Source organism: Urtica dioica, chromosome 2, assembly GCF_054948205.1.
Source record: "Urtica dioica subsp. dioica isolate 48M chromosome 2, U.dioica_male_clone48M_v1_H2, whole genome shotgun sequence".
Lineage (NCBI taxonomy): Eukaryota > Viridiplantae > Streptophyta > Magnoliopsida > Rosales > Urticaceae > Urtica > Urtica dioica.
Window position 1 is genome coordinate 40,528,929 of NC_142757.1, and position 8,074 is coordinate 40,537,002.

Here is an 8,074-nt window from a genome sequence, read left to right on the forward strand (position 1 = left end):
ACAACAGAATGACATAGTTGAGCGCAAGAACAGAACAATTCAAGAAATGTCTAGAGTCATGTTTCATGCTAAAGAGGTTTCCTACAAATTTTGGGCTGAAGCAGTCGATACGGCATGTCATATTCACAACATGGTCTCTATTCGACTAGGTACTTCTCTCACAAACTATTAAATATGAAAGTGGAGGAAGCCCAATGTCAAATATTTTCATGTTTTTGGAAGCACCTGCTGCATTTTATCTGGCAGAGATCCTAGAAAGAAACTAGACTCGAAAAGTGATGAAAGTATATTTCTTGGCTACTCCATAAACAATCATGATTTCAGTGTCTCCAAAAAATTCACCAAGGTTGTTATGGATTTTATCAATGTTGTCATTAGTAATGACAAGAGAGATGAGTGTGTTAGAGATGAAGTTGAAGTTGTTATTTCTCCCAGTCCTGCCTTTGGTCATGCTCAAGTGGTGTTGTTAACACCAACAATGACATAGCAGACTCTAACTCTGAATCCAGTGAAGATGAAGATTATGTCAATGCTCTTACAATAAGCCTTCCAACCGAGTAAAGAAAAATCACCCACCAACTTCATCATTGGGAATCTAAATGAAGGGGTTACTACTCGCAGAAAAGATCCAGTGAACTACGTGGAAATGATCAAGTAACGTCTGCTTCACCTCCAAGATTGAGCCAAATAATGTCACTTAAGCTCTTCATGATGAATTATGGGGTAAGTGTTATGCAAGAAGAGCTGGTTCAATTCGAAAGAAATGATGTGTAGGAACTTATCCCAAGGCCCGAGGCTGTGAATGTCCTTAGTATTAAATGGATTTGTAAGAACAAATCTAATGAGCATGGGCATGTCACTTGCAAAAAGGCAAGACTAGTTGCTCAGTAGTATACTTAAGTCGAGGGAGTTGATTTTGATGAGACATTTGCTCTAGTGGCCAAGCTTGAAGCTATCCGTCTTCTTCTGGGAATCTCTTGTCATCTTAAGTTGAAACTATACCAAATGGATGTTAAGAGTGCTTTTCTCAATGGAGTTATAAGTGAAGAAGTGTTTGTGGAGCAACCTAAAGGGTGTGTGGATCCCAAACTTCCCAACTATGTGTATAAACTTCACAAGGCTTTATATGGTTTGAATCAAGCACTATGTTGGTATATGAACGTCTTGCTGAGCATCTCACTCGAAACGTCTACTCAAGATGAGTCACTGACAAGACCATGTACATTAAGAAGTCCAGTTATGAGATGATGATAGCTCAAATTTATATGGATGATATAGTGTTTGGTGAGATGTCACAGACTATGGTGGAACGATTTGTGCAACAGATGCAGTCCGAGTTCGAGATGAGTATGGTTGGAGAGCTCACTTACTTCTTGGGATTTCATATTAAGCAGATGAAAGATAGTATATTTCTGTCACATAGCAAGTATGCAAAGAAAATTGTGAAGAAATTTGGTATGGAGAATGCCAAACCCCTTCTACCACTCATTCTAAGATTTTAAGGATGAAGGTGGAGAAGCTGTTGATCCAAGTCTCTACTGAAGCATGATAGGTAGTCTCCTCTATCTCACTATTATTAGACAAGATACTGCTTTCTCTGAACGTGTGTGTGCTAGCTACCAAACTAATAAAAAGGATAGTGTTGGCTTTGTTATGCCCACAAGAAGAGTAGTAGTTTTTGCTTATATGCATTTGATGTAATAAAGTCTCACAAAAGCTCTTGCTTGTAACTGCTGAATAATTAATAAAAAGTTGAAACTTTCATTCATTCTTCTTTGTTTGTTTGAAGCTTTATGATAAACCTTAGTCTTTAGTCCTCAAAAAACCTAACAACAAATGAAGAGTCAAATACAGATTTGCATGAACAAACTCTTCATGGTTTGCTTAAAATAGTATGTTCACAATGTAAGGATCAAAGGGCTATTGATCTCAGTACGATTGTTAGGAGAACCTATGATGCCTGGTTATGAGACATAGAGAGTTGGAGACTCTATCTATAGTTCTTCTTAGGTGTTTTATGAAGATACTGAACTGACCAGTGCACTTCTAGAGACAATGTAAGAACAAACCATTTAATCTCTTCTGTCTCAAAGTCACTATGTATGTATTACATCATGCATACCTCAATCCTGAAATGAGACATGTCACTTCATAGCTTACATACTCTCATTTGAGAAAGTCATAGTTCTTGATTCACTATGTGATATAGACAAGACCTATTGATGAAGTACTAAGTTATGCAAATGTCATGAACAACTTTGTGAAGATCTCATAGATATGGAATTCATGTACAAGATTGTTGAAATGCAATGTATATCACATCATGCTTTGTTCCTTGGAATGTGAATAAATGAACTGGCCAGTTTCCAAATTGAGTCATGACTCTTTTGGATGAATCAATGTGACTTGTTAGCTCCTCGTCAATACATTGTTTCTAACTTATTCACAAGTGACAAAGGAGTTGAGGAAATAATAACTAGAAGGGTAAAATGGTAATTTTATAAATCCCATAAAGTTGATGATATTCATGAAGGGTAAGCATAGATAATATTCAATGGAACCACTAATCAAAATTAAGTAGAATTTTGAGTAGAAAATATATTCATTTGAACCAAGAGATTTTTAGTGTCAATTATTTAGTGGAGTCAGTTGACATTAAGCTAGAACTTGAAAAAAGTTTGTGAACTTTTGTGTCCAAGTATATTAGCTCAAGATTTGTTCATTTGGATCCATGAGGTCACTACCACAAGTCATTAGAGTATGATTTGTTAAACTAGTAGCTAAGTCAAAACAAGTTCAAGTGTTGAACTAGACAAATTTTACGAAGATTGTCTAAAGGGTACTTCTGTCCATTAGGACATAAGATAGTATAAATGTCAAAATAAGATTTTGGACATTATCATATGATGATAATGTGAATTAATTCACACGGCAAAGATTAGTTTTGGGCCTTAAGGATTGAATTTCATTTTATAGAATTTATGTGAAAATTCTACATGAGCTTTTCTTGTATTGTCTTAAACAAATAAAGAAACATCTAGAAGTATGTTCTAGATGATAATTTTGTGGCCTCCATCAAAAGAAAGAGGGAAATTATTTTGTGCATTGATGTATGAAGATACTTGCCAAAAAGGAAGAAAGGAAACAAATTTATAGCACATGCCATATGATGTACACGGCCAAGAGAAGAAAAAGGGAAACAAATTTCCGACCCTGATATTATTATGATATGAATGAGAAATAAATATTGTGCTCATGAATATGTGATATTCAGCCATAATAGAAAAGAGGAAATTGCATCGTTTGCATTGATTTAAGGCAATTCCATCTCCTATAAATACTACACCTCATTCACAATGTAAAAACAAGTTTTGGTGAGACCTTCTCTCTCTAAGCTGGCCATCCCCTCTCTCTCTCTCCCTCTCTTCTTCTTGCTCTTTTGTTTTGGCACCTAGATCCTCATTAGACCTAGCGTTTTGTATTAGCTCTTTAGCTCTAAGACTAGTTCTTGAGTCATTGTGTTTAATAGTGCCCATACACTAAATCATTTCCAAACTCGAAGACTCTAGTACTGGTAGAAATTATCGTGGTTACTCGGATTCAAGAAGACACGAAGAAGACAAGCTAAGTGGGGAGACGAGCGATTCAATCAATCCAAAAGCTTCTCAACGCTCAAGCTTCAAGCAAGGTTGGTACCGAGTGAAAACTCATTATAGTTTTATTTTAGATTATATGTTCATCCATTTTTTCTAGGTAGTAAAATCGTTTTACATGTTTTAAAGAATTTTTTATATTCCGCCGCTTACTAGAAGCGATAGGTTATTCTTAATCCTAGATCTATTCAAACAGATAGTCATCTGAGTTTTGTCAAGAGAATTATCAAGTATGTTCCCGGGACTTCAGAATATGGAATTTTATACTATCATGACACAAACTCTTCTCTAGTTGGGTACTATAATGCTGATTGGGCAGGGTATGTAGATGATCAGAAAAGTACCTCTGGCAGATGCTTTTTCCTTGTAAACAATCTGATCTCCTAGTTTAGTAAGAAATAGAATTGTGTCACTCTATCTACCACGTAAGCTTAGTATATTACAGTAGGGAACAGCTGCACTCAACTTGTCTAGATGAAACACATGCTGAACGAATATGATGTTCCACATGATGTCATGAGATTTACTTTGACAAAATGAGTGCCATCAGTATTTCTAAGAATCCAGTCAAGCACAAGATGACCAAGCACATCGATATTCTCCATCACTTCATCAAAGATTTGGTTGACTACAAGATCATCTCCCTCGAGCACGTCAACATTGAAAATCAACTAGCCGATATATTCATCAAGGCTCTAGACACGGTACAATTTGAAAAAATGAGAGCAGCCTTGGGTGTTTACCTGCCTTATTTATAGCAATTAATTGATGGGCAAGGATTAAGTGGGCAAAGTCTTTGATCGTCTTTGGGCCCATGGGTATTGATTATAGAAGATTGTCTATTCAAACTGACTTTTCCACGTGTGCTGACATATTGCTTGGTGAGACGATTTATTTTTCAATGAAAAACTATTTTGTTACAAATTCCATTTTCTCTCATAATCATCTCACGTCTTCCTCTAATTTCAAGAATTCTCATTTCCCTCTCTGTGTTACCCTCGACTTTGTGCTGACTTTTACTAGAAATTTTTCTGTCGCAAAAATGGTGTCGATGCAACGAGGATCCTCGACCACCGGTGCTCAAAAAAAGGAGTGAAAGATGAAAGTTATGTATGAGAAGATTATGCACAACATACATGAGGTTAAGACTTTTGTGGGAAAGACTCTTACATGAATCGATCGTCATGCCAAAGATTCCTCGTCTAAGGGGCATCTCATTGATCTCAAAGCCAATCTTCCCCCATCCGGTTATACATGGAAATGTGGTAAAAGATAGTGACTTTCATCCTCTCATTCCCAAGAGACCTCTCGGAATCTCTGACCTAGTCAAAGGGAGAGATGAAAGTTGTTCCATAGAGTCAGACTCATATGCAACCACTCTTACCTCTTCTAAAGAACAAGGTAACCCCTCTCCAGGCCCTCATATTAGGGTTACAAAAGTTGTAGATGAGCCAATGCTCCTGAGGAAAATGTGATGTAAACCGTCGTTAGAGATGAATATGTAAATGTTGTCTCTGCTATGATGGATTTGGGTGATGGGACTGACAAGTCCAAGAACATCAGTTCGTTTGCTAGAGTTAAAGAAGAGATTGAGTAAGAAAGTGAGATCCCTCTCCTGATGTTCCTGCTTCGGATCTAAGGACATCTCCAATGATTACAATGGGTGGTCAAAACTCTAATGTGCATGCTGAACAGGTTAGCACCAATGACAACCGGACCTTGGCCCAGATGGTTGTTGACTTCAAGAGGTCAGGGTATAACTCTAAAGACATAGCCAATGGGATTCAAAAAATGATCCTCATTACAATGTGGCGAACACCATCTCTGAAGAAGATTTTGTAAATGTCATGAGTGGCAATACTCCCAGTTCAGTGAAGAGCCCTGTTCTTTCAATAGGCAAAAATGAGAAAAAAGTTGTCAAGAAGAAGATGGTGGAGCAGAAGAAGGGTTCTTGAAAGAAATATATTTCTCAAGATAAGAAGAGAAAGAATGTCATGGAAGTATAACCTACTTCAAAAAAGAAGAAGGTTGAAGAGAAGAGGAAGAATGTTGCAGAGGAACGCGATGTTCTTGACAATGTTACTGCCTATGTCACTAACATTCTAGAAGAAGAAAAAAGAAGCCAAGGAACGATGTCCCAGACGTTCCCTTGGATGGTATCTCGCACTAGGACAAATATAGTCATCCGGTGCGACGATTATCGCACCAAATACCTCAAAAGTCGCACCTAATAGTTTATTAGGTGCGACTTTAGGTGCAACAAAGTCGCACCTAAAAGTCCGTCGCTAAAGGTATTAGGTGCGACATGTCGCACCTAATATGTATACCTTTAAGTGCGACACTTTTAGGTGCGACATGTCGCACCTAATGCCGAAGCGGATCATTTCATATCAGGATGGGTTATTTTAATTATAAAAAAATTAGAAAGAGAGAGAGAGAGACAGAGATAGAGTGAGATGTAGGCGGCGGCAGGGCGGGGGGCTGATGTAGGCGGCGGGGCGGGGGAGTCTGGTCACGACCGGCGGGGCTCGGGGCGGTGGGCTGGCTGAGAGAGAGAGAGAGAGAGTGAGATTGAGAGACGATGAGACGGAGAGAGAGAGGGGGGGACGTACCGGAGCGGGCGGTGGGCTGGTCTAGGCGGCGGGGCGGGGGAGGCTAGTCACGGCCGGCGGGGCGGGGAGCTGGCTTAGAGAGAGAATGCGGGGTGGGGGAGGCTGGTCACGGCCGGCGGGGCGCGGGGCGGGCTGAGAGAGAGAGAGAGAGAGAGATAGAGAGAGAGAGATGAGGACGTACCGGAGCGGGCAGCGGGCTGGTCCAGGTGGCGGGGCAGGGGAGGCTGGTCACGGCCGGCGGGGCGCGGGGCGAGGGGCTGGCTGAGAGAGAGAGAGAGCGTGGGGCGGGGCTGGCTGAGAGAGATAGAGCGAATGAGTGAAAGAGAAGAAGAGGCTCGGGGTTAAAACCCCTAAAACTATTGGGTGCGACATTGTCGCACCTAATAATCATATTGGGTGCGACTAAGTCTCACCCAATATGAAATCCCAGATCCGAAAAATTTTGGAGGGATTCGGCGGGGAATTTTAAATTTGAAACTCATTGGGTGCGACATTTGTCGCACCTAAAGGTATTAGGTGCGACATTGTCGCACCGAATAACACTAAACATTATCGAAATTTTTAGTCATCCGGATGAGTATCCGGTGCGACATGTCGCACCTAATATGGGCTTAAGTGCGACTATTAGGTGCGACATGTCGCACCTAATACCCTTTCACACCCAATATGTTAATTTGTAGTAGTGTCGTTTCACTCCATTGAAGATGCAAGTATATATGGAAATTTGTTGTGAAGAGGATCATTGCTCCTGAGCGTGTCCTCTCAGAAGGCACCCTTCAGTGCAGGGAGATCATCCAGCTCATCATGGATGCAGACTTGATGATGACTGTTTCAAACAGTGGATCCTACCATGCCCAATTGATCAAAGAATTCATAGTCAACCTCCCTGAGAAGATCACAGATCCATATTCTACTGATTATATGGAAGCCTATGTTCGTGGCAATTGTGTCAAGTTCTCTCAACGTGGCATTAATGACTTTCTGGGTATAGCCATTCTCTCTTTGATAGATCCTCTTCCTTCCAAGACTGAGCTTGTCAAAGAAATTACTGGTGGGAAGCATCTGGATGGTTGGCCTGACAAGGGTCTTTCTCTTGTCTCCAAGTTGAGTACCAATTACTCCATTCTTCACAATATTGGAGTAAAGAATTGGGCACCCTCTTCTCATTCTACAGGTATCTCACTGACTCTTGCTCAGTTTATTCATGAAGTTGGCACAAGTGTTGTTCTAGACTTTGGTCAGTTTGTATTCGACCAAGTGGTTAGACATGCTGGATCAGAAGCCATCAAGCTCCTTATTACATATTCTTCTCTATTGTGTGGACTGGTTCTCAAGAAACACCCAGATTGTGGTCAAGGATGAGGAGTTGAAGACTTCTTTGGTGGCTCTCCTTCAGTTACAAGCTCTTTCAACCCCATCATGTAGCTGACATCATCAGGCGTTCTTCCGTTTGCATGCCTTAGGGATTCTCCTAGCCCACTGATGCTCCAATTGTGCCTCCTATGTTTGCTGAATTCCGGTCCTTCTCTGCCTGGACTTTGATCAGAGAGCTCAACCACCTTGATGATGTACTCAAGACTACTTCAGACAGGAAGAATGAGATAGAAGATGTGCTAAAGCTGATGAATTTCTCAGAATATGCCTCTGCCTCTATCAATGCTGCTTCTGAAGCTCCTGATAATGCACCTACTCCCAATGCCTGATAATTTCAAGTCTGTTTTTGAGTACCACGTGAACTTTTTTATTTTAAATTATATATTATTAATAGCTTTTTATTCTCAAAGCTATCTCTAAGACTTTGTTCTTTTC